The sequence below is a fragment of the Mus pahari genome, chromosome 14 (genome assembly GCF_900095145.1).
Source record: "Mus pahari chromosome 14, PAHARI_EIJ_v1.1, whole genome shotgun sequence".
NCBI lineage: Eukaryota > Metazoa > Chordata > Mammalia > Rodentia > Muridae > Mus > Mus pahari.
Genome location: NC_034603.1, coordinates 23,725,889 through 23,753,663, shown reverse-complemented (window position 1 = coordinate 23,753,663; position 27,775 = coordinate 23,725,889).

The window sequence follows — 27,775 nt, the reverse complement described above, 5'->3', positions numbered from 1 at the left end:
GCCCCAATTAAATGTTGTTTTTATAAGACTTGCCTTGGTCATGGTGTCTGTTCACAGCAGTAAAACCCTAACTAATACAAGTACATACCATAAGATTACAACTATGCATTAGCTTAGGTTGTAAAGGGTGATCACATGGGAAATCTAAAGCAAATAATGTTGGTTGATACATTTTTATCTGAAAGGCAGATTAAACGAACAGGTTGAGCACACAGTAGGAGAGCAGCCTTAAGTCTTAAGTGAGCTCAGGATGTATTATTAATTCTGCTGTGAAGTCCATCAAAAGTTCCAGTCTCTTAGAATATAAGAGATGATCTTGTGATAATGATTCAGCACCATATGTTTCTGCATGTCTGTACGGTAAGACTTCCTGGTCAAGTCAGAAATGGGAAGATCTGGTGAAGAATGGAATCAAAGAAAAAAAAACTCATCACTATCAATGCTACTCCAGGTAGTTAGATAATGCAACATTAGCGGATCGGTACATCATACAACCTCAGGCATAGCTTGGGCACTCCCTGGAGGGGAAAAGAAATAGGCCACCTGGAAGGTGGTGGCTAAGGAGGGCCCAGGAGGCTGTCACTATGCAGAGCCAGCAGACTGGTGCTGCTGAGGCTGCAGAAAGCTTGCTGCACACACTGCCTACAAAGCAGGGAACTAGCTCTAGGTTGATACCTGTCTACCTAGGAAACTCAAGTTCTCTGCATTTGTATCCTTATCTGGAATACTGACCATGCAGTAACAGGGCTAGATGAGCAGGCTTAGCATGGGACAGAGATTTTAGTTCACCCTGACCACAAGATCAAAATTGGCCTTCACTCATTAACTAGATCAGGACATTGGAAGTCCAAGCTGTCCCCTGAATGATAAAGTATAGGGGAAAAAAAAAAAAACCCTCAGGAGAAATTCAAAAACGTCTTCCCTTCTGCCGGATTTCATGAATAACAGGAAAAACTAGGAAGAGTGTTCACCAGCACACAGGTTCTCCCACTACTACAAAATTCCTCACACTGAAAGGGAAGATATGAAGCTTGGACGTAATCATAGCCCCTCTCAGATTCCTGGTTTCTCCCTGGCAGACCCAACCCTCTACTATTCTGAAGAAAGAAGGCACAAGGACCACATGGGGTAAAGACAGAGAGGATCAAAGGACAGCTCAGAATGGCACCACCTCCAGGCAAACATCCTGATGACTGAAACTCTGGTAGAAGTGAGTGTCTTAGTTATTTTTCTGTTGTCGTGACAAACGCCACAACCAAAGCAATGCATAAAAGGAAGCATTTGGTTTGGGGCTGTGGTTCTAGAAGGTTAGAATCCATAACTGTCATAGTGAGGAATCATGACAGCAGACAGACAGGCATGGCGCTGGAGAAGTGGCTAATGGCTTACATCGTTATCAGCAGGTAGACAGTGACTGCTAACTAGGAGTGGCATAGGCTTTGGGAACCTCAAAGCCTGTCCTTCCCAAACAGTTCCAACAACTGGGAACAAAGCATTCAAATACATGAGCCTAAGGGGGCATTCTCATTCAAACACCACAGTGAGTATATTCCCCCTACCAACTGTGGCCACCTTGGGCCATTGGCTCCAGGGAAGGGAAGAAGGACAAGGAGACCTTTAAACATGCTGAAATGTAAGTCCACTAAACTTCTAAAGAATCTGACTGAGCCCTTAATGAAGTGCCTAGCATATATGTTCTATATTCTACATTCCTAGCTGAAAGTGAATTCCGTTGGGGGAAATAAATTCATATAACTGTTAACATGTTCATGACATACAAGCCCAACTAAAAGTTGTAGTCCCCAAACAGTGATAGCTGCTGCCATGCTGAGCATTTCCTGTGTGCTGGGCACTTCTGCTGCCCTATGTGGGACACAGCACTTATTTCTTCACAACCAAAACCTGTAGGCTTAGCATTTCTATTGCCTTCTCCTGGGGAATAAGCAAACTCAAGCACAACAACATTGTTAGGTAGGGCCTGGAGAGATGGCTCAGTTGGTAAAGTGCTTGCCTTGTAAACTTGGGGACTTGAGGGCAAACCCAAGCACACAGGTTAAAAGCCGGATGTGGTGGCACACAATTATAATCCCAGTGATGAGGAAGCAGAGTCAGATGGATTCCTGGAGCTTGCCAGCCAGTCAGCCTGAACAGAAAAACCCAGGTTCTAGTGAAAGATCTTGTCTTGAAAAACAAGAAAGAGTTTGAGGGGTGTAGAGGTAGTCTCCTTTAAACTCAGCACTCAGGAAACTGAGGAAGGCATATCTCTGTGAATTTGAGGCCAGCGAATTGGACATAGTGAATCCTAGGCCAACCAGAACTATACAATGAGATTCTATAGATAGACAGGTAGATAAGATGGATAGATAAGATAGATAGATAGATAGATAGATAGATAGATAGATAGATAGATAGATAGACAGGCAGGCAGCAGATAGATAGACTGATAGATTGATAGAAGGTAGAAGGCTTTTGAAGCAGAGCAACACCCAAGGTTGTTCCCTGGGGCATGTACACACACACACACACACACACACACACACACACACACATACCTTACTCTAGGTGGAAGTAGAAAGCCTAGAATTCCAAGGAAATTCCAGGAAAAAAGTGTTGCTTCACTATCAGATGTTTAAAGGTAAGGAAACTGGGACTTTGAAACCATGAGTCACCCAACCTCTGCTAAGCAAATCCTTTGTGAGTGTGTGCACAGGGCTAAGGCCACCCTCTTGCAGAGTCAGGGCACCAGGCACACACAACAACACTTGGGTGGTGCCAGTAAGAATGTGAAATAGGGGATCTGGGGAGATGGCTCGGTGGACAAGAGTGCTTGTTGTGCAGAGTGAGAACCTGGAAACAGAAAAAAAAAAGATGGGGAGAGAGATGGGAAAGGAAAATTAGCACAGAAGCCAAGGCAGAGCAAAAACAGAGCCTGGCCTTAGCTAAAGAGGGCACTGAACAGATGCTGGGGTCTGGAGACATGAGAGTACAGTGCCAAAACCGGAAGCCATCCTGAGTGGTTCTCTCCGAGCTTTCTCCCTAGGAGAAACAGATGTCCCACACTTTTCTTTCCCCTGGAACTCACAGCAAATATGGCCATGTTTAAAAATAAGCAACTAGCATAGCCTCTTGCGGCCCAGGGTGGCCTCGATGTATTAACTCTTTAAAGTAAGCTCATTGGAAAGCAAATGCTGTGAGTCCTCATGTTATGGTGCACACCTATAACCCCAACATTTGGGAGAGTGATGCAGAAAGTTCTAGACCAGCCTGGGTTTTACTAACCAGCTGTGGGTCAGAGCCATTCCTACTGGTGAGCAACATGCAAAAAGTAAATTAAAAGGAGAGATGAATGTCCCCAACCTTTGTCCTCAGCGGATACAAAACCCAGGAGACAGAAGTGCAGGTTAGCAGAAGGGAAAGTGTGCATCTTGTCTGAATGGTCACATATGAGCAATACACTCTTTTCTGTCTCCTTTTTTTAATGAAAACCCCTTTCTAACTGACTGACTGGTATGTGCATGGAGACACATATGAACCGTAGGGCCTTTTCCTTTACGCAGCTACGCTTTTTCTTATTCTTTCTTATCCTTTTTCTTCTCCTAATGGTGGACATTTTGCTCTATTACTTTTTATTTCTTTTCACCATATGACAACTTTCACTTACCACCTCTCTCTACCTCACCCTTTTAAAAACTTCTGATTCCCCACTGTTTTCCACTTATTTTCCTCCCTCTTAATTTCTTTACTTTCTCGATCATCTTTTAAAACATTTTGCTTTATATTATTTCTGTCCCCCACATTCCTGTTGATGTTGAGCTAGTCCTGAGTCTTGACTTTATTCATTAGTGGTCTATGTATGGTGTGAGACTTACCATGACACAGCAAGTCTCCAACATTGATCTGTATCTTGTTCTACACACAAGCCAACCATACATGAGCTTCAACAAGTATTTTACTCAAAGAACAGAGGAGAGGCCATACCCTCATGATCATAGACAATGACTAAGGAGGATCCAAGTAGCCACAAAAATTAGGGATGATTGAACACCCACTCCCAGTCATGCACCCCAGCAGCTCCAGCATGGACAAATAGCATGAACACCATACCTCCATGGTACTAGAGAAAAAATCAGCTCCCAAGCCTATCAGACCATCCACTGCAGACAAAACTAGAGGAGCCGTTACCAAGGTACAGCCCACACTTACTCAAATACTTCACTCATGTATCTAAATGAGCAAACTCAAGCATAAGATGCTAAATCTATAGAGAAGACATGATCAAAATACAGCTATCCTGACCAGAGAAATAGCAGGAAAACTACTATAAAATCCATCTGAAATCACTTCTCAGCCTTTTGGCTAAGATCAAGTGTAAAATCCATCTGGAAAAATATTCAACATTTCACAACAATTCAATATCCCAGGACATGTGATCTAAAGAAGGCTTCTTCTTATTACAGTGGCTAAATTTCATTTCATTCTGCTGCCAAAATGACACTGGGGACTTCTATAGCTGTAAGAAAAGCAGATAAATTTTAAAGAATGAACATTTTCAAGTCATCAAAAATACAAAAAAAAAAAAAAATCCAGGCACGATAAATTAGGCCTATAGTTTCAGCACCTGGAAGGCTGAGGCCAGATGATTACTGTGAATTTGAGGCCAGCTTGCCCCTCAAAGTGAGACCTTGTCTCAAAAAAATATATATATATAGAACTAAAGTAAAGCCAAACCCAAAAGTTATAGAAAGAAATAATAAATTACTGCAGAGAGTAATGAAATAGAATCTAAAAAAACCATGAGAGGCACAGCTGGGTTATTCAATAGGCTAACAGGGTTGACAAAACCCTTGGGCAAACTAACCAAGAAAGAGAGGGGAAGAAAAGAGGACTACCCAGGGTTACTTTGTTACATATATATGTTATATATAACACAAATATAACTTGTGTTGGTTACACACACACACACACACACATACACACCCTACCAAAATTGAACAAAAAGGATTTTTTAAAACTCTAAACAGATCGATAAGTAATCAAGGCAGTAATAAAAACTTGCCCAGCAAAGAAAACCTCAGAGCCAGATAGATGCACTGATGAATTCTTACCAGAACTTTAAAGAACAAAACTGTTTCTAAAGCTATTCCATAAAGTAAAAGTAAAAAGGGGGGGCTCAGGAAGTGGTTAAGATGCTTGCTTCTCTTGAATTCAGTTCCCAGCACCAACACCAGGCAGCTCACAATCTCCTGTGACTCCAGCTCCAGGGGATCCAATGCCCTGTTATGGCCTCTACAGGCATTTCACACATGTGCATTATACAGACACACACAATTACAGGTAAAGAAGTAAGAGAGTGCTTCCAAATTCAGTCTGTGTGACCAGGAAAACCTAGAGGACACACTTTGAGATACAGGAATGATCAACAACTTCCTCCAGAAATAATAGCACTAATTGCCAAATGGGATCATATCTGGAGGGCTCCTGTCTATCTCTACCTCCCTAGGTCTGGGAATTATAGACAAGAGCTACTACATGTCTAATGTTCTTACTGTTGAGAATGTCATACATGGATATAATGTGTTTTGACCAAATCCATCCTGAAACTTCCTCTCCTTCAATTTTCCCTCCCAACTTGAAGCCCACTGAATTCATTCACTGTGACCTAAATGAGCATTGGGGGGGGGGGGCAATCTAATGGATCCACATCCCTGAATAAAACTTACTCTCCCTCCCTCAGTGGACATCAACTGTCAAGAGCTCCTGGGATGGGGGTGGGACTTTCTGACCCCCTTCTCCATCCAGACTGTAATTTTATCTAACTTGATCATGCAAAAATTTGGGGGGAGAGGGAGAGGAGGGGAGAGGGTGTTTTTTGGAGGGGAAACCAGGAAAGGGGATAACATTTGAAATGTAAATAAAGACAATATCCAATTTTTTAAAAAAAGATTTTTGTAAATACAGCCAGCAGTTATGAATTCATGTGTGCAACTGTTGTATCGCCAAATACTGTCTCACTCTGATGTCCACAACTTCTGCCTCCCACAAACACCCCTCTTCCTCAATGATTCCTAATTCTTGGAGGAGGTATTACAGAGGGTTCTGTTTAGAGCTGAACGGTCCATGGTTTTGTAGTCTCTGCACACTGACCAGTTGTACTACTTACCACTATATAAGAGAAGCTTTATAGATTAGGGTTTGCAGGTGCACTAATACATAATTATAAACATAAGAACCTAGGATGCAGTTTACTGCTAAATAATAGTATTATGCTCTCCTCTAAGACCTATCCAGCCATGAAATTTAGGACTAGTTAATAGTACCAAGTATGAGTTCCCTCTTACTGAGTAATCTTTGTATTCAATCAGAAAGTGGTTGGTTATTCCCATTACGTCCATGCTGCTGTTATACCTGGGGTCGTATCTTGCCAGACCAGTCATTGTCGTAGGTCACAAGGTTCATAGCTGGGTACAACTGTGGATACTTTTCTTTACTGGTACCATGTTTAAAGCCTTCCAGCAATATAAAAGCTAGCCAATAGGGATGAAGCTTTCATGTGAGTCGCCACTTGAACACTTCATGTCCTGTTACTCAAGATTGTGATGTCTTCAGCAATAGAGTCTTACAATCAAGTTCTGGAGGGTAACTAAGAGCATTGTCAGTGACCTGTAATGTTTGCCTATACAAGAGACCCCACTGGCTAACAACTCAAAAAAAGCTAATCCTTATCTGGCATTGATACCTGGATGTTTTTATATGTACCCCAGAAATCAAACTCAGGCTCTCATGCTTCTAAGGCAGGTGCTTTTGTCTGAGCTATCATCCCGAGTCTAAAATGTTTTTTAAGATAAAACAAAATAAGCCTTAAAGAGATTTTTAAAAAAGCAATCAACAAAGTAAGAAGACTTGGTCTAGAATGATGATCTAGTTTGATTTCTTTCTGCTGTGTTAAAACACGTTGACTACTGTAAGGGGAAGACATTTTCTTTGGCTTACACTTCTGGGTTAAAATCCATCCTTAAAGAAAGTGCAGGAATTCTAGGCCAGAACCTGGAGACAAGAACCATAGACAATGCTGCTTGCTGGCTCATATTTAGATAGCTTTCCTATACAGCCCATGACAACCTGACAAGGGAATGGTACTGCCCATAGTGGTCTCAGCCCTCATAGCAATCACCATTCAAGACTAACCCCCACAGACCAATCTGATTTGAACAATTCGTCAACCAGGGCTTCTCCTCACAGAGAACTTTGAGCTGTATCAACTTGACAATACTAAGCCAGTAAGTGTGCTGCTTACTTTTTGTGTTTCTGTGACAAAATACCTGACCAAAGCAATTTAAAGAAGGAAGTGGTTTACAAGTCATGTAAATTTCATGAACTTTCTGAGTTTGGTGAATTTTATTTACCATCTGGGCCTTAGAAGTTTCCTTCACTTCATTTTCTTCACTTTGGGCCTTGTGCTACACTTCAGTTCTGTTTGAGTACCATTAGTGGTTGCCATCTAAGGTGGTTTTCTCATTCACCCATAATGTCCACATTCTCTGGTGTTCCAGAATCCTGTATGAGCTACTCAATCCCATTCAATAAAGTCCTTTACTACAATAAGTGATTAGCATTTGCTCTTTTCTGTTTGCAACTAAGAACCCTAATGCTGACGAATGACATCCCCAAAAAGAAGACTATTAGGAGGGGCAGGTTAATTTCCACAGAGATTGTTTATTCCCTGAAAGCAAGCTCCCTCACCCAAGAATGATCTTCACTAAGTCATTCCTTCACAGAACAGAGAATCCTGCTGCTGTTCCCGCAGGGAACTCTTTAACATTTACAGAGCCCATTCTCACCCATCATGTCACTGTGTAACCAGAGGCAGTAAGGAAGGCTGAAACCATTAGTCTCATGTAATTGAGAAGGGAGCTGAATTTAAGAGCAGTGACAGACCCAAGTCTCACAGAAACTCAGCAACCTGCTTGGTACAAAGTCTAGGCCTCCTGGTGCTGCCCAAATATGCTAAAAAGGGGTACAGGGATGCATAGCTAAGAAAAACAGTGTTAGCTGTTAGCCTTCTTTGTGTAGTTTAATGTGTGCAAGCATCCTAGCATATGTTATACCCTATGTAACATAGACTAACCCAATTGTTTCAAAACTCTGGAGTAGTATAATTCCCTTCTTAGAGAAGAGGAGCCTGGGGCAGAGAACTTGAGGCCTAACATTGCCTAAAGCAGGGAAATAGGAGGACTCGGTTTCAGAGCAGAAGTCTGAGCCCATTCTTGATCCCTATATTTAGTAGGGTGCAGAAACAGTCTTAGTGGGGCTCAGGTTCTTTGGCCCTCACACAGACTGAGGGTGGGCATTCTAGAAGGTTAAGCAGGGAGGACACTCTAATGCCCCCCAGTTCAGACAAATCAAGATGCAAGTGTCCCAAACTAAATGCCCGGAAGAGAAGTACGCTAACTGAGCAGGTGCTGAATTGCAGAAAAGTTAAATATGGAATGGGAGCATCGAAGGCTGCAATAAGAGCGGGGAGGGTAAAAACCAATTTCACATCGAGCCCCAGGCAATGATTTAGAGGGGAAAAAAACCAATATATGTGGTATCAAATAATAACTGTAGCAATGTCTTCCATTATCTCAACCTTGCCTTTGAGGAGGCTAAAAAGCTCACAATTGTTATTAAAATTCACCCTTCTTGTGGGGGCCTGTGCCCTGCTGAGAGTGGCTATGAGCCTTTTTAGTCATGTGCAGGAAAACAGAAGCCCAAGAGGTCATTCAGTGCAAAAATCAGAGAAAAGTCAAGGATCTATAGAAACTGACTGGATGGACCCAAAAGCTGTTAGCAAAAGACACACACACAAAAAAAATTTAATTAATTCAGCAAAGGACTGATCGATCCCCAAAGAACTGTCAGATGAGTAGCAACTAAGCAAACTGGCCACTGCCATGGTGTGTTGAGAGCCAGGGCAGCAGAAACAGTTATAGGGGGAGAAAGGAGCTTGCAGGAGCACATGGGGCAAAGAAGCAGGAAGATGAAATAGGGCATAGGTGACCATGATGTAAGAAATAACAGGAGCTGGGCGTGGTGGCACATGCCTTTAATCCCAGCACTCAGGAGGCAGAGACAGGCAGATTTCTGAGTTCGAGGCCAGCCTGGTCTACAGAGTGAGTTCCAGGACAGCCAGGGCTAAACAGAGAAACCCCGTCTCGACACCCCCCCCCCAAAAAAAAAAGAAAGAAAAAGAAAAAGAAAGAAATAACAGGGTCTGATGTGAGAAAACCACCTGTTCACACATGAAGTACAGGATAACCAAAACACACACTCTCAGAGAATCATTTCATCCTCCAATTCAGCACACCAGTTCCCTGTCCCTGATTTCAAGGCAGTGGGAAGTCCCTTCTCCGAGACTGAGTGGAGAATTATCTTAACCTCTTTATGTTTTCATCCCCATCAGCATACTTACTCTTAGGCAATAGGTACTCAATGACTTCCACACCACACCTACCCTCTAGATCTGATGTGCCCATTCCCTTTACCCTGCTCTTGGTAACTTTTATCTCCTCTTATTTTATACCCAGCACAACACTCCTCTGCACACCATCTCTATGTCTGCATAGCTATGTACACATACCACTGATATCTGAAACTACCTTTCTACCCTTCTGGATAGCTCATGCACATTTCAATGCATAAACCATTAAGGGAGAAAGGATTTATTCTGACTCACAGGTACAGTCCATCATAGTGAAAGCAACAGGAGCCCAAAACAGCTGGTCACATTGTGTCCACACTCAAGAAAGAATTCTGAATGCTTCCTAGTACTCAGCTCTCTTTCTCCATGTTGTACAGTCCAGGATGCCATGCCTGCCCAGAGACTACACCCCCCCCTCTCTCTCTCTCTCACACACACACACACACACACACACACACAAGAGTCAAGACAGGCTTTTCCCACATCAGGTAACACAATCAAGACAATCCCCCACAGGCTTGCCCAGAAGCCCAGTATCTCTGGGGTAATTCTAGATTTCATCAAGTTTACAACTCACAATAGCAATTACAGCACGAAGCAGAATGTCTAGTGCAGAGCCCAGAAAGACCACACAGACGGTGTTATCCCTGGAAATGAGTTTAACGAGCACAAGTAAATGAAAGAAGGAAAGACAGCCTCTAGCGTTCCCATTTCTGATTCCTCCTTTACACTGTCTGCTTAAAGATGTCCAGCTGTCCCTACCTTTCCCAGGCTGGCTTTATAATTCCAAAGTCTTTTCCATCAAAACAAGAAAAAAAAACAAATTTAATGGGTTCACATTTATCATTTCTTTTTTTTTTAATATTTATTTATTATTATATCTAAGAACACTGTAGCTGTCTTCAGACGCACCAGAAGAGGGCGCCAGATCTCATTCCAGATGGTTGCAAGCCACCATGTGGTTGCTGGGATTTGAACTCAGGACCTTCAGAAGAGCAGTCGGTGCTCTTAACCACTGAGCCATCTCTCCAGCCCCCATTTATCATTTCTTATTGCATATCAAATTCATCTAATGTTCACTGAACAAACAGTCCTATGAGTTCAGGGTGATATGGGAACTAGGTGAGGGGCAATTAGCATATAACATGTCATGATTCTGAAGATATGATCATTTTTAGAACCCACTTCCAGGCCAATAGAGTAACACACACTTGTAAATTCGGCCCTCTGGAGGATGAGGCAGAAGAATTTGAAACCTGTCTTGTCTACATAATGGATACCTGTCTCAAAACACAAAATAAAACAAACATCAGCAAATGCTTACCTTGTTAAATGCATTGTAACTAGAAAGCAATGGGCTAGTGATATGGCTCAGCTGGTATAGAGGCTTGCAACAAAGCCTAATGATCTGAGTTCAAGTCCCAGAACTCATATAAAAACTGAAGGAAAGAACAGACTGCACAGAGCCATCTTCTGACTTCCATATGTGCTCTGTAGTATACACACAACCACATACACATCATACACACACAAATAACAACAACCATAATAATAACTGAAAGCAAGAATCACCATGTGCTGCCTAGTTTTATGTCAAATTGACACAACCTCCATAAGATCAGGCGACAAGCAAGCCTGTAAGACACTTTCTTAATTAGTGATTGATATAGAAGGGCTCAGTCTATTGTGAGTGGAGCTACCCCTGTGCTGATGATCCTGGGTTCTATAAGAAAGCAGACTGAGCAAGCCAGTAAGCAGCACCCTACCATGGTTTCTACATCAGCTCCTGCCTGTAGAATCCTGCCCTGTTTTGAGTTCCTGTCCTGACTTCTTCTGGTGATGAACAGCGATATGGAAATGACAGCAGGCAAACCCTTTCCTCTCCAGTATGCTTTTGGTCACGATGTTTCATCACAGTCATAGTATCCCTAACTAAGACACACCATTTCTGTGTGTTCAGCCTTGTTACCCTGGAGAGGACAGACTTGGAGACTCAACCCATGAAGCTAGATAATGTGAGTCAGGAAAGAGGAGAAATATTGAGTTAAGTGCTTCACTCAAACATAGCGCCAAAACCAGTCTGGAATTCCAAGCTCTGCCTTGCCGGATGCGTCCTGACAGTCATCAAATCACTTCCTGTCTCTGGGTCTCAGATTTCTCATCCACCACATGGAGGTCAGCATAGGGTCCTGAGTAGCAGTTGGTCTTATGCTGAGTTGAGGCCTGTCCTGACAAAATGTATATCCACCTGAAACCTGTAGCTATACTCTTATCTTAGAAAGGGTCTCCGCAGTCAAGTTTCTGTGAGGCTGTACTAGAGTAACACAGGACTAGGATCCTAATAAAAAGAATAAGCTGTGGGCACAGGTGCATGTGAGAGAGAGCTGTGGGAAGCTGAAGGCAGAGATTGGACAAATTTACCACCAAGCCACATAGCATCACTGACTACTCAGAGGAAGAAGGTAGGGCTTCCCCCTGGAGCCTTGCAGACACTTGGAGACTGAGTTGGCAGCGCTGTGATAGGAAATTGTCTGTTGGTTTTGGCTATCCAGCTCCTGGCATTTTCTTACAGTACTCTCAGGAACCAGTACAGATTCCCTCAAAGTACATGCAACCTTACTGATAGTTTATTGATAGTTCTTCTGAGAGTGGCGTATTGAGGCTACATAGAATGTGGGGTTGATGTTCATATGACCTCTAGAGAAAAGGTATGAAGCAAGTGTGCCAATAACCATGTCTAGATAACCAGCATGCCTTATGCTAAAACTGTTTTTAAATCCCTGTTCGGAGGAAATGCACTGTGGGCGAAGGAGTCATGATGGAATCACACCTTCCTATGGCCCTGCACTCAACCCCTCCCTTGTGGGAACAGCCTAAAGTTCTATCAGGCTCCTCTACTTTGCCTTCATGATCTGGAATCACAACAGAGTACTGAAATGGTTTCCCAACTGCCATATGGAGAATGTGACCAGAATGGAACTTGACTTACAACAGAGATGGGGTTAGTGAGTAAATAAGCTATTTTGGATGCTGCAGAGGCCTAATTACCCAAGCTTCTCAGAAAAGGATGCAGAAACTCAAGCCTCCTAGAGTCCTCAGAGGTTCAATCAGGCCAGATTCTCTTGCTCTGGTTAGCACCTACCCATGCCCAACTAATCCTGATGCCTAGTTAGACACAGGCCATGTGAGTCTTGGGAAACATGGGAGGGTCAAAGGAATAGTTATTTGTAGGTGAGAGTGCCTCCTCTCCAAAGGAAACTGAGCATTGAAATGTCATCTTCTCCATCATTGAACCCCTTCTCCTGAGCTCTCTGTTCTCTTCCTACACCATGAAGTTCTGACTACATTGGGAAAGGCTATTGTAGGGATATAACGAGCCCAGAAGCTCTGCCAGGGGACATTCCTAAGGTAATAGGTTACCTAATTCAAACCCCATCCCAAGAGAACCCCCCTCCCCCAGAAAACAGAGATGGTAAAGAGCTGCTTATCTTGGGGAATTTAGGATACTCAGTACCCCAGCAACGCCTTCATGTTTTGAAGACAAGAGTGCACCATGGCAGGGAAGGCACAGTGGCAGACCATGAGGCTGCTTGCTCATCTCTCAACAGACCAGGAAGTGACACAGAACAGGAAATAAAGCCTGGCTATAAATCTCAAGATCCATCCCCATTTCCTGATTGAGAGTCCACAGCCTCCCAAAACACAACCATCAGCTGGGGAGGTAAGTCCTCAACCACACAGCCTGTAAGATACATTTCATATTCAGATCATGGCAGTCTATCTGGAGTCCTCTAGGCCCACTGAGGTCCTATGCCCCAGGTCTCAGCCCTGACCCTCGGTTGTAGCTTCTGCCTGCTGCTCTCTTCACAGCATGATATCACCACTGCATTCCATGCAGCAGATCACTTAGGTCCTTCTGCCAAATGAGGTCTTGGCTAGATCTGATTATCATGCGGCCCTTTCAAAATGACAACAGCGGCAGCCAGACTGGCTAAAACACATTGTAGGATCACAGGTAGGTCCATGGTAGGGTCACCATGATCCCAAACACAGAGCAGGCAGTAGAGAAGAGGTACCCCAGGGTGCTCCCCAGCTTACCTGAAGTTGTACTACTGAGACAAAGACCACACTGTAAGAGGCACAGCATCCAAGCACTTACCTCATTTCAGCTCAAACAGCCAGAGCTATTATAAAAAGAACCCTGTGCTATAAGAGAACTCTGGCCTTGCTGAGTAGCCTAGCCAAGCTCCTGCCCATTCCTGGGCTGGGTTTTCCTCTTTCATATGATGAGGTCGATTCCTGGCCTCTAAAGCTCTAAATAAGACTTTTTACAAATCTTCAGAATTCAATGATTTTCCAAACACATACTAGATGTCAGTGTGATCTCCAATCACTTTATTGATTTACTCAATAGATATGTATTGAATAGCTATTCTACTATATTCAGGACAGATATCAGATAGTGAAGAAGACAGATGTAATCTATGTCCTTCTGGCCTACTAGCAGAACCAGATGCCAAATAAACAATTACTTAATTAATAGGATGAATGATAGGGGGAGAAGGAACAGACTTTCCCAAGAGCCAGGGCCCCTTAGGTTGTGTTGAAGAAGGTTCTGCTGTCTTGGGGGAAAATGGCTTCTGAAAAGCAGTTTAAGGATGATTCTGAAGCCAAAGAGTTAACTGGTATGCAATCTATGAAAGGAGGAAGGCTCACCATTGGTGTACACTGCTAGGATGAAGACTGATGTTTACCAGGCCTGCTCTCTCACACCCCCACCTAGCCCTGTGCATCACTGTCTCTCCACATAGAAAAACTCTCCACATTGCATTCATTACAGGTTTGACTTGCCTGTGTGTATGTGTGTTCTTTTCAATGGTCCAAAGAAGCCTGGAAGCCCGGGTTCACCTGGCGCACAGCAGCATTCCCAGCGTAGGATGTAGCACATACCAGCTATTAAGATTACGGTTATCAGGGACTGAGAACATGGAGATGGCTCAGTGGTTAAGGTGTTTGTTGTGCGTGCATGAGATCCTGAGTTCAAATCCCCGGAAACCATGTAAAAGTTTAGAGTGGCTACATATGTTTATAACCCCAGTGCTGAGAGGGGATAGAGACAAGCAGATCCCCAGAGCTTCCTGGCCAGCCATTCTATCTGAAACAGAGCTCTGGGTCTAGGGAGAGATGCTCTCAAAAAAATAAGGTGGATAATAATACAGAATGAAACCTGATATTGACCTCTGGCTCCCTGCATGTGAACACATGGACAAATTCACACACACACACACACACACACACACACACACACAAGGTTTCAGAAGTGGATCTCATGTGGGAAACCTTAGGTAAAAAGATAAGAAACTAACAACTCAGAGCAAGGTTAGAGGGAAAGTGAAGCCTCACACAACATTAGTGGAAACGTAAGTTAGTACTGCCATTACAGAGATTGGTATAGAAGTTCCTCAAAACAAAACAAAACAAAACAAAACAAAACAAAAACAGAAATACCACCTGATCCAGCTATATTATTTCTGGGTATTGAACCCTGGAACTAAAGGCAACATAAAATATAGGTCCTCACATGCTTACTAAAGCACTATTCACAATACTTGAGGTGTGAAATCAGCATAGGTGCCCATCAGTGGATAAATGGACCAGGAAAATGTATGCACAATAGAATATTATCAGCATTGCAGGAAAACAAAACAAAACCTTTGAAAGAAAGTAGATGGAACTGCGGTTCACTTTGTTAAGCAAAATGAGCCCGGCAAAGGCAAATAGCACCTTCTTCTTTCATGAGTGGAACTTTTAAAAGTTTAGAGAGATGACATTAGAAAGAGCGATATTATGGAAGATGAGAAGAATCAGCAAGAGGATCAGGCAAGAAGTATATCAAATAAGAAGAGTAAAAATAATAAAGGTACTATATATGTGTGTGTGTGTGTGTGTGTGTGTGTGCACGAAAATATAAAAAAAAATTATTCTATAGAATTGACATGCATTAATAAAAAAAGAAAGACACAAATTGACTGTAGATTAAATGAGATCTAATAATTGCTGCCTACAAGAAACACATTTTACTAGCAACTATATACACAAATTATAACTGAAGGGAAGAAAAGGCAGTAGGAGTAATGGTACCCAACCAGAAAGGTATAAAGCCAAATCAGTGGAGACAAAGACTGTGAATAGAATCTGTATTTCTGTTGCTTGTTCTGAGACATAATGTTTCAAGTAGCCAAACCTGACCTGGAACTCACAATCCTCCTCCCTCTGTCTCTTAGTGCTACAATGATAAAGGCTATCTCTGCCAAGATGATATAATGGTTATACACACATGTGTATCAAAGGTTGCTCCACTGAATATCATTTGCAAGTGGACCTAAAGAGAGAAATAGGGCCCCCGGGACACTATCATTGCAACACTTTAATACTCCATGGTCATGAAAAGATAAGTCATCCAGACAAATACTAGAAAATAAATGTCAGAGTTGAAGTACACCAAAGATCAAGTGGAGTTAACAGGCATCTACAGAATAATACATCCAACCACTGTCGAATGCACATTATTTTCAGCAACTCCCAGAATTTATCTAAAACAGATCACATTCTGTGCCATAAACCAAGCACACATTAGCAAATTAAAAAAACCACAGTGAAATAATTTTTTGCGTTTTATCAGACCATAATGGAATGAAACTAGAAATTAATGGCATAAGAAAATGCAGAAATAATACAAACATGGATATTGAACAATATATTTTAATAGGCTGTGAGTCATTCAAGAACTCGGGGGGGGGGGAATTAAAAATTCCTCTGCAAGAGAAACATGTGCTCTCAGCCACTGAGCCGTACCTCCAACCCACCTTTATGGAAGTCATAACTCAAGACCCAAGGAAGAGCAAGCATAGTTAGGGAAATAGTTCTAGGAAGAAAGACTGATAACTGTTACAGGTGAAATGTCTATGGTAGGAACAGTGAATCACACATAGGGCAAAAAGGTGGGGTGGCTGTATCCAAAAGGTTCCTGAAAGACCCACATGGTAAATGAGGTCACCAGCCCATGGAGCCGTTTTTGAGGTGGTGCCTATGTGGAAGTGACAGTGGTCCCCAGCTTCTTAAGCTTTCTATTGGTTCTCAGCCACTTTCAGATGACTTCCTCCACCATACCCACACCGTGACATTCTGTGTTCTGTAGGACACAGAATCAGCAAAACAACCACGGGTTGAAACCTCTGAAGTCATGAAGCAATGTAAATATCTCCTTTGATAACTGGATTAAATCATGTGTCACAGAAAACTAACTGAAAAGCAAGGTTGAGCAAAGAAAATGCAGAGACAATGTGGTAGAAAATGAGCCTTAGAGAGTCAGGGGCCAGGTCATGATGGGCCTCATAGATATGTCCCTAAAGTCAAAAGGAAAAAAACCAATGAGGTGGCTCTAAAGTAGGGTGCAAAGGTGGCTCTAAAGTAGGGATATGAACATAGAATCATGAGTATCCCGGAATTCACTCTGACTGAAGGGGCAAGGCCAGGGTAGAAAGATAGCTAGATAGCTAGATAGCTAGATAGCTAGATAGCTAGATAGCTAGATAGCTAGATAGCTAGATAGCTAGATAGCTAGATATAGCTAGATATAGCTGGATAGCTGGATAGCTGGATAGATGGATAGCTGGATAGCTGGATAGATGGATAGATGGATAGATGGATAGATGGATGGATGGATGGATGGATGGATGGATGGATGGATGGATGGATGGATGGATAGATAGGAAGGTAGGTAGGTAGGTAGGTAGGTAGGTAGGTAGGTAGGTAGGTAGGTAGGTAGGTAGGTAGGTAGCTTTAACTCAACTGCAGAAGTCCAAGCAGGAAGTAAGACTTGACCAGGATGGTGGATGTAGCAAGAAATGGAAATCCCTAGTGATGGCTAAAAGGCCAAACTGATGTGACTGTGATATGGAAGCAAGTGGGAATGACAGACAGCCCCAGGCTTTTGCTCCTGATGTGACCAAACAAAGGAACCGTTCACTGAGATAGAAAAAACCTAAAGACAATCACCTAGGAACCAGTTATTAATTCATCTTAGACATACAGAGTCTCAGTGCATTCCAAGTGCCCAGGAAGAAATGCTAATCAGGCTTATGCAGGTATACAACTGAGACTCAAAATGCACATTTGGAAATTGTTAGTGTATTGTGAGTAGCTGAACCCCAGTGCTGAGATCATCTAAAAGGTGATAACTGGCTGGAGATATGATTCAGTGGGCAAAGCACTTTCTGTGAGGACCTGAGTTTATATCTACAGATGAAAAGCCAGATGTGGTGGTCAGATGCAATAGTTCTGCCCCATAACAACCCATCATATAGAAAACTCACACCAAATCCAATAAGGGGTCCCTAAGAACAGCAAGACAAAATTATACCCAGAGATGGAACAATGACTTTTCTTTGGTCCTGGGCACATTATTTAGTTCCTCTGAAGATCCACCCTGAAAAACAGGGACTGTAATCTCAGTTCTCCTATGGAAAGAAGGAAATGGAGACAGAAAAATCCCCTGAAGCTTGCTAGACAGCCAGCCTGTGTATGTAGTGGAATATAGATGACCCTGTCTCAAACAAAGTGGAAGATGAGCACCAATACACAAGATCATCCTCTGACTTCCACATACACAATATGACATGTGCATGCACACACGCACACACACACACACACACACACACACACACACACACACAATTTTGTAAAGGTTTTGTAAAGGTTTTTTTTTTACTTTTTTTTACTTTGTATTTATGTGTGTCCATTTATATGCATGCATGTGTCATACTTCTTAAAAAGGGAAATAAAACAAAAGCAAACATATGGTACTGTGATTGGGTTGCAGAACTCAACTCTACTATTACAATGAAAGGAAACCTGAAGTTAGCAGCAAAAGATGACAGCCAACAGTGAATGGAAATCATAGACTTCTCAGGTAGTCAAGTGCAACAGTTTTGCTCCATGCCAACCCATCACAGGGAGAACTCACCCCAAACCCCACAAGGACACACAGGGACAGCAGGACAAAAATTATATCCAAAGATAGAACACTGACTTCTCTTGGGCCCTGGGCACATTACTTAACTCTTCCAAAGACGCACCTTGAAAGCCAGGGATCAAAACATTCCTACATGCTGAACCACTGTAGAGATTAAATGACAAGGTCTTTGAGAAAATGCTCCCCAATGGTAGTGATGAACTCAAACAAGTCCCTGGGAAGTCAGATCTCACTAATGAACACCTTTGGCCTCTAACATCTATTTTAAGCATCAAATAAGATTAGCAAAGAGGGAAAGATAGTGAATAGCCTATAATGAATGAGATCAATGAGAAAACATTTTTTCTTGTCTAAAAATATTGACATTAATTCACCCTAAAAAGAGGGATGAGAAGGAGCTGATCTAATAAATTATTTTGTCTGACACAAAAAAGTTAGGATGACGGATGTGAGTAAAGAACTGGGAAGTGTGTGTTGGAGGCTCAGAGATTCTTCATCATCATAAAGGACACGCTTGTTGTGGTCCCTAGACCAGGTGCTCAACACAAATTCTGGGAGTGGCCATAGAGTTAAATCAGCAGCTAGAGATTCCTTAATGTAGTACCACATACCAGCCACCATGAGCTAAATGCCCAAAAAGCATTACTTCATTGAATCCTTATTCAGTGAAAGATATTTACCAGAGGGGGAATATTTTGCTTTAAAGGAGAAGAAAGTATCAGGGCTAGTCAATGAATTTGGGCAGCACAAATAAGTCAAGGCTACATGACACCAGAATTTTCTAGCACACTCTAGAATGCCTTCATTATTGGAGGCTTTCCAGAGAGATGGGCAGAGGGAGTTGTAAATGATCAGAGTTTATCTTTCAATAACTGCAGAATGTTCATCTCTAAATGAGACATTTACATCCCATCCCGTCCTCACAAGGCTCGGGGATCATTGCAAAAGAGGAGCCGGGAGATTGGAAGAGGCAGAGGTGGCGATGACCCCAAGGAAACAGTGTTTTCCAGACACAGCAGGGCGGCTGCACATACGAACTTGCAGCAGCTGAGACGGCATACACAAAACCTGTGCAGAGTTATGTCAGACAAAATCCCAACATGGAGATGGGAGTATGAAGAAGGCTCACACCTAGCCAAAGAGCTATTGGTGACTGATTGCTGGGAGATGGATGAGCAGTTTTCTTTAATGTATAATCTCAGGTAGGCTGACTATACTCCTATGGACGGCCACGTCTAAGAGTGTGAAGGCAGCACAAATTTGAATGGAGGGTTATTTATTTATTTATTTATTTATTTATTTATTTATTTTAGAAAGCACAGCATTACACAGCTAAGGAGGTAGGGTAGATCTGGGAGGAATTGTGGAAGGAGTTGAGTATGATCAAATACACTGAACTGAACAAGAGTCTCAAAGAGGGGCTGGAGAGATGGCTCAGCGGTTAAGAGCACTGACTGCTCTTCCAAAGGTCCTGAGTTCAAATCCCAGCAACCACGTGGTAGCTCACAACCACCTGTACAGCTACAGTATACTCAGATACATAAAATAAATATTTTTTTAAAAAACTCTCAAAGAGCTAATAAAAATGAGAAAAACGAGCCCCCTCCATAGTGTAACTTGTCCTGACTACTGACTCTGAAATATCACATTTTCCTATGATCTAACCCTGTGTCCTTTCTTGCCCCATCCCCGATCCTGCCCCTCACAGAACTACTTCCTTCTGCTCTCCACATAACTTGCTTCTGCTCCATACAATCTCGCTTCCGTTCTCAGAGCCTTTGCATGGCTATGAGCCCTCACACCAGTCTCCGACCCGCCTGATGACTTCTGTTTCGGGGGGGATTCAATTTAAGTGTACCTTTAAAAAAAAGTCATTATTCTCTCTGCCACCAGCATCATCTTATTCCATAACTTTGTTTTTTTTTTTTTTCTCATTGTCCTTATCTCAGTTGTGAGCAATCTTGTTTATTTACTCACTAATAGCAGTCGCTGCCACTAAAAGATAAGGCCCATAAGGGTTGAAACTCATCTGTTTCACTCTTTAAGGGAATCCTTAGAGTCTACCAGATTTATGTAGTGGAAGCTGTGCAAATATTGTAGATGATGTATGGATGCATAGATGGGTATAGAGAGAGGAGGGAGGGTGGCTGATTGGACGGATGCATGGATGGATACCTGAGAGTGGGTAGGTAGATGGGCAGATGGGAGAATGAGTGGATAAATAGGAAGGGAGGATGAATGGATGGATAGATGAGAGAATGGCTAAATGGATGGGAGAGAGGGAAGATAGATGAGAGGATGGATGATAGATAGATAGATAGATAGATAGATAGATAGATAGATAGATAGATAGATAGATAGACGAATAGATAGATAGATAGATAGATAGATAGATAGATAGATAGATAGATAGATAGATAGATAGATAGATAGATACACAGAGGTAGTAGATGAATATATGGATGGATGGAAGATGTGAAAAAGGATAAGTGGCAGATGCATGAACAGGTGAATGGATGGGAGCCAGTAAAATTCTAACCCAAGTCTAATTTTCAGACTTGCTGTCCCCTGTGAAAACCCCCTCAAGCCAATGGCCAGCAGTTCTGTCCATAAGTGAGGTCCATCTGCTTGCCTGGTCTGCTCTGTAAAATTGGGATTGTTGTGGTGCTGTGACTTAGAACATTAGCATGCCCTGAGAGAGAAAACCAAACCTGCAACACTCGCGTCAGAATCGTCACACACTCCTATAAACACGCTGTCTGCAGCAACCCTCTACGAACCGAGACACAGCAGGAAGGACTCTCCAGCCATTAGCTCTTAATACAAGACTGAGGAAAGATGAAGAATTGCTGAGGCAGTCACAATAGAAGATACATCACCTTTGCCTGTTGTCTGCTCAGATCCATAACTATTTCGAAAGGGAACCAGTTGCAAGGAAATTTTCATTTGCTTTGGAAAAAGAACAATGTGACATTTTTGACAGTGTACTGTAAAATATGCCACATTTTTTAAACAAAGTGAGCCATAATAAAAATGAACTGTAAGATCCCCATGGGAGAGCTAAGATTAGAAAGGAGCCCATAGCTCTTTGTAGACTGCTATAACATTCTATCAACCCCATGAACAACTATAAATCCAGTAATGACAGGTATAATTAAATAGTTGCCCCATGACTTTTTTTGACTTCTGCCTCTACTGGGCCACATGCTCCATGAAGGCAAGGAGTGTGTCTGTTTATGACTGAGAACCTAGAAGTGACAGAGCAGGTGTCTAGATGTTTTCTAAATAAATAGAATGGTCAGTCACTCTCTGTTATATAGATAAATTCTATGCCAGGTATAGTAGATAGTGTATGCTGGAATCCCAGCCTTTAGGGGGCCAAAGCAGAAGGATTAGGAGTTCAAAGCCAACCTGGAACACAAAGTGAGACCCTGTCTAAAAATATATCCAAAAAGGATAAACTATAACATGATGATGAAGTACATTTTATTACAGGAGCAACAGACTGCCCAGAGATGAGTGTTTCTGGGTTTCATTTGAGTAGAACTTGACTCCCACACCTTTGTTTAATCCAGTACTTGGCAGTGAAGAAACCAAAATGCTGTACCAGGATGCAGTCCTGTATAATTGCTAAGAATGTAGCCAGGGACCCAAGGCCAAGATTGGACAAGATAGGTTCAAACAAGGCCAGGCCACGCCTTTATTGCTATGGCATTACCAGGTGGTTAGACCCTGAGTCTGTCCCTGCTTTAAGTCTAGTGACTTAAGACATTTCTTCTCCTTAAAACTTTTAGGTTGTTCTGTCACCTTCAAAGGAAAATGAAGTAAATTGGAGATCAAAAGTTCCCTCAGAATATTGACACCACTTCACAAAGCATCTGTTATAGTTAGGGTTTCATTACTGTGAAGAAATATCATGACCACCGCAAGTCTTATAAAGGAAAGCCTTTAATTGGGCTGGCTTACAGTTTCAGAGATTTAGTCCATTATCATCATGGTGGGAACCATAGAGACATGCATGCGGACATGGTGATAGAGAAGGAGCTGAAAGTTCTACATCTAGATCCACAGGCAGGAGGATACTGCCATATTAGGGCATAGCTTGAGCACCTACACAGTACATAATTCCTCCAACAAGGCCACACCTACTCCTACAAGGCCACACCTCCTTACAGTGACATTCCCTATGAGTCAAGCATTCAAACACATGAGTCTATGAGGGCCTTTCTTGTTCAAAACACCAGAGCATCACAGTCCAGAAAGACCTACAACAGACTAGAGACTGCCTTCCTGTAGGCCGTTCCTGAAATTCTAGTAACATCCTTGCCTGGATGCAGCCAGCCCAGAACAGGGACTCAAAGTCTGGAGGAAATCTACAGCTCACATCTCTCACTCTTCCCACAGAGATTACAACGCAATATACAGCCAAGTCACACAGTCTGCATTCAATGCCCATAACTATTATTCACCAAGGCCGTAACCTTGAACACGGCTTCCATCTCTGCCTCTGAAAACAGTGCTAGGACATGCAGCAAGCTAACATCAAGGTGACACCGCGTCCTGTGCACCGTGGGTGCCCTGGGAATGCACCTTCAAACCATCAGCCTCCCCATAGCTCACAGCTTTCTCCTGACCAGCCAGCCCAGAAATTTCCCCCACGTTACTTGCAGCCCTCCAGAATGACAGGGGCCAGAGCAAGCAGACAGAGCCTGTGACATAAATCAAAAGCAGATGATCTTCCTTTGGAGGTTCATCCTTGTAAAGTACATGTGCCCCCCTGAGAGACGACAGGCTTGGATTCTAAGTGTGTTTCTTTCTGGTTTGCCTCTCCCAGTGAAGCGTGACTTCTTGAGAGAGTTTTGGGCAGAAAGAAACTCTGGTGGTGTCCCAGCTCAATTCCCTGAATTTATATTTAGGGAAAGAAAAGCCAGAGAAGAACTGAGGTTGGCCAGATGCAGCCATAAGACAAGAGCCAAAAAAAAAAAAAAAAAAAAAAAAGACAAGAGCCCAGGTACCCTGACGCCCAGCCTAGAGAAGCTTTTACAAGAGCAATCTTTCCTGGCACTGCCACGAGGACATATGTTCTCTGTAGAGAATTTCGAAACCACAGTCATTTATTATTTTTTATTTTGATGTATGCATATGTGTGGAGTGCCCATATGTGTGCAGAATCCAGAAGTCATAGTTATAGGTGTTCATGAGCTGCCTGACATGCATGCTGAGAACCAAACTCAGAACCTCTGCGAGAGCACCAGGTGCTCTTAACTGTCATCTTCCCAGCCCCGTAGTAATCTTTTTTTTTTTAAGTGACCAGAAATCAATCTGTTATCAACCTGTAACCAAACTCATACATAAATGTGCACGGTAAACCCAACATCGGTTAGGTTAAGTTCTGAACAATTGCAGAGGTGATGGACGAATTTTATAGGATTATTTAGTGAGCCCCATGTATCAAGGGTAAATGTGTAAAGTTATGAAATACTCTGAGTTAGCTTCAGGCAATGCTCCAGTCACCTGTGGGTTTAAACAACAGCTTTAGGGGACAGGGGATGTAGCTCAGTTGGGAAAGCACTGACCTAGCAGACAAGAACTCTGGGTTCAATCCCCAGCACCTCATAAAGTGGGCATGGTGGTACAGGCTTGTAACTCCAGCACAGGGATGTGGAGGCAGGAAGAGCAGGAGTCCAGGGTGATTCTCAGTAGGGAGTTTGAGGCCAGCCTGCAATATAAAAGGACCTGTCTTTTAAAATTAACATATTCGAAGTCCACCATTGCCTTGGAAGCACAGGATTGTAAATAAGGAAAACAGAAGTTAAGATTACTCCACTCTGTCATTCTGTTTGACTACCAACATTTTTATTGGGGTTTTAAGCTTAAAACAGTGCAATGAAGTACAAAATACAAGGTGGGATAAGTTTGATAACTGAAAATTTTAAATTGGATGTGAGCTATGGCTACATTGGAGTAATAACTTTAATGAAAGCATTTTTGCTGTCAAATTGGTTTTTTAAATCTAAGGATTTAATAAAAAATAATGATTATGTCTAATTACAATATAGTTATTTCTGAAAATGACTTTTTTTTTTTAAGGGAAAGCAATGTTAAATGACCGAACATCAACTTTACCGGGTGCATCTCTGCTTCCTTAGCTAGCATGTAACAGGTGACTTGTGGAGGGGCAGTTCCTTCTTGCCTGTTCCTAATATCCTCTTCCCTAAGAAGTGGCATTCATTATTACAAATTCCTATGCCTCTCCCCAGCCCCCTTTCCCACCTGACTCCAGCAGAGAGGGTGGCTTCCAGTGACATCAATGCAGAGGACATTTTCATCTCTGCTGATTTACTCTCATGTATGGGTGTACATGTGTGTAATATGTGCGACCATATATGTGCTTATGAGAATATACACATATGTATGTGCATGTGAGCATGTGTGGTAGTGTGTGTGGTGCATGTGTTTTGTGCACGGGTACACATGGATCGATGTGTAAGTGTGTGTGCATGCATGTGGAGACCAGAGGTCAATGTTGATTTTCTTCTGTGATCATTTTTCCCCTTATTTTTTGAGACAGGGTCTCTAGCTAAGTCTGAAGTTCACAAACACAGCTGGCTGCCAGTGAGCCCCAGGCACCTGCCCGTCCCCATTTCCCCAGTGCTGGTTACAGGTACACACCACCACGCGTGTCCTTTCCCTTCTTTCTTACCTGACACCTAACTGAAGCCAAGTCTCGTACTGCACAGAGCCCCTGACCCCACCCATCGTGATGATGGTGGTGATGCTGAGGGTTACAGCCTTCTCAAAGATTATTTGTGCTTTGAATATTCACTATATCAGGCCTTGGGAAGAATTTGAATGTATCATCTTACTGACTCTTTAGAAAGCAAGCAGTACTTATCATTGTTCCTGAGTTCCAGAAAAGGAAGCTGGGGTTAGAAACTAAGAAAGACATCTTCTACTCCACGCCTAGCACATGGCAGCAGAGAGTTTGTACTAAGCTGACCCAGGCTGCGGCTGAACACTCACCTCCTGTCCCACGTCGCCTCGTGCTGGTAGACAATCCCTTTAGAAATTTCATAATTAGATCAAAGTCGATCCAGACACTGTTCCCAGATATCCTGGATGCAGAAATGTCTTGCATCATCTCACCCCTGCATCCTGCAATTTGCAGTCTCCTCTCTCACCCCAAGTGACAAGGCTACGAGACCTAATTAGAAGATGGGTCCTGTGTATAAACAGCCAGTCATGCCCAGCTCACCACCCCACCTCTGTGGTCATCTCAGCTGGAAGTCTTGGCCTCCAACTTGACTTGGCACCTCCCTGCCCAGAGTCTGCCAAAACCAGTGTCTTCTGCCTGAGAGGGCCAGGGCACAGACTTTTAGTACACAGTGGCAGAGTCCTCTCATGCCAACCACTCTTGGCAGGACTGCGCAGCACCTTTATGGGCAATTCAAAAAGCCCTAGAATATTCTCATATTGCTCTCTAACCAAAAGATTCCCTCCTTCTACCCCAGCTAGCTTATGCTGGGGCCTAAGATCCACTTTAAGCACGTGTCCCTCTGACTTAAAACACAATCTCCCATTAAGAACCACTGTTTGGGGTAAGAAAATAGCTCAGCCAATAAAGTACTTTCCTTGCAAGCATGAGAAGCTAAGTTGGATTCCCGAAACTTACATAAATAGCCGGGAAGGGTAGTGTAAGCCTGTAATCCCAGAGCTGAGGAAACAGAGACAGACATAGACTTAGGGCTCATTGTTTAGCCAGCCTACCCTAGTTAGCAAGTTCCAGGCCAGAGATTGTATTTCAAAATCCAAGGTGGAGGGCGGCACACGAGAAACACTAACTGAGGTGTCTCTGGCCTCTATTCAGACACACACACACACACACACACACACACACACACACATTTGATGGGAAGCAACACTGTGAAGCCTTAGTGCCTTGGGTAGAGTTTGCTTGCAAAACAAGACAGTCCATATCAGAAACTTAGAGTTCCTGACACCAAATGTACATGTCACCACGCCCATGTGGCTGTGTCCACTATGACTGCCACATTTAAGTGCTTAGAGCTGGCCCTGCATGGGTCCTGCAAGGCATCCTGCCTTAGCATCCTCCTCACCATCATTTCTTATTGCTGTGATGGAACACCTTGACAGAAGCAACCTAAGAAGGACAGGGCATATTCCACTCACATTTCCAGGTTACAGTCTGTCTTAGTTAGGGCTTTACAGGTGTGAAGAAACATCATGACCAAGGCCACTCTCATAAAAGACAACATTTAATTGGGGCTGGCTTACAGGTTCAGAGGTTCAGTCCATTATCATCAAGGCAGGAACATGGCAGCATCCAGGCAGGCATGGCCCAGGAGGAGCTGAGAGTTCTACATCTTTTCCTGAATACAGCTAGAAGACTGGCACCTATGTGGCTAGGAGGAGGGTCTCAAAGCCCACTCTCACAGTGACACACTTTCTCCAACAAGGCCACACTTACTCCTACAATGCCACACCTCCTAATAGTGCCACGCCCTGGCACTATTCAAATCACCGCACAGCCTATCATTGGGCAGCAGGAACTAGAAACTAACAGTCACATGGTAACCATATTCAAGAACAAGGACCAGGGCCTTGAGAGATGGCTCAGCAATTAAAAATACTTGCTACCCTTGCAAAGGGCCTGAGTTTGGTTCCCAGACACACTGATACCTGTATCTCTAGCTCCAGGGAATGTAGCATTCTCTTCTGGCCTTTACAGTCACTGCATTCATGTGTACAACACACACACACACACACACACACACACACACACACTGCTTACCTTCTCACCTCATGCCATCCAAGATGCCATGCCTAAGGAATATGCCACCACCGTGGGAAGATCTCTTCACTAATCAGAAATACCCACAAGCCAACCTCATAGAGTCAATTTCTCAGTGAGACTCCCTTCCCAGATTATTCTGGATTGTCTCAAGCTGACAGTGAAAATGAAGCACCACACAGTTCATAAATGCAGGAATTGGGAAACTTGGACTCTGACCCTGCCTTGGCCTGGGGAAGGCACTGGTATCCTGCTCACAGAGTTCCTTGGCACTCCCTTTCTCATGGAAGTTTCCCAGAGAGTCTGGTGACACCCAGGTGAGGAACTAGGAGTTCCCTGTACACTGGTGGCTTTCTCCCAGGACCCAGCACCACTGGATAGCTGAGCCAATGTGACTTACAAAGACATCACCCAGAGTCTGGAGCAAGAGTGACTTATCAACATCAAGTTCAAGAAAATGAGAGGTGAT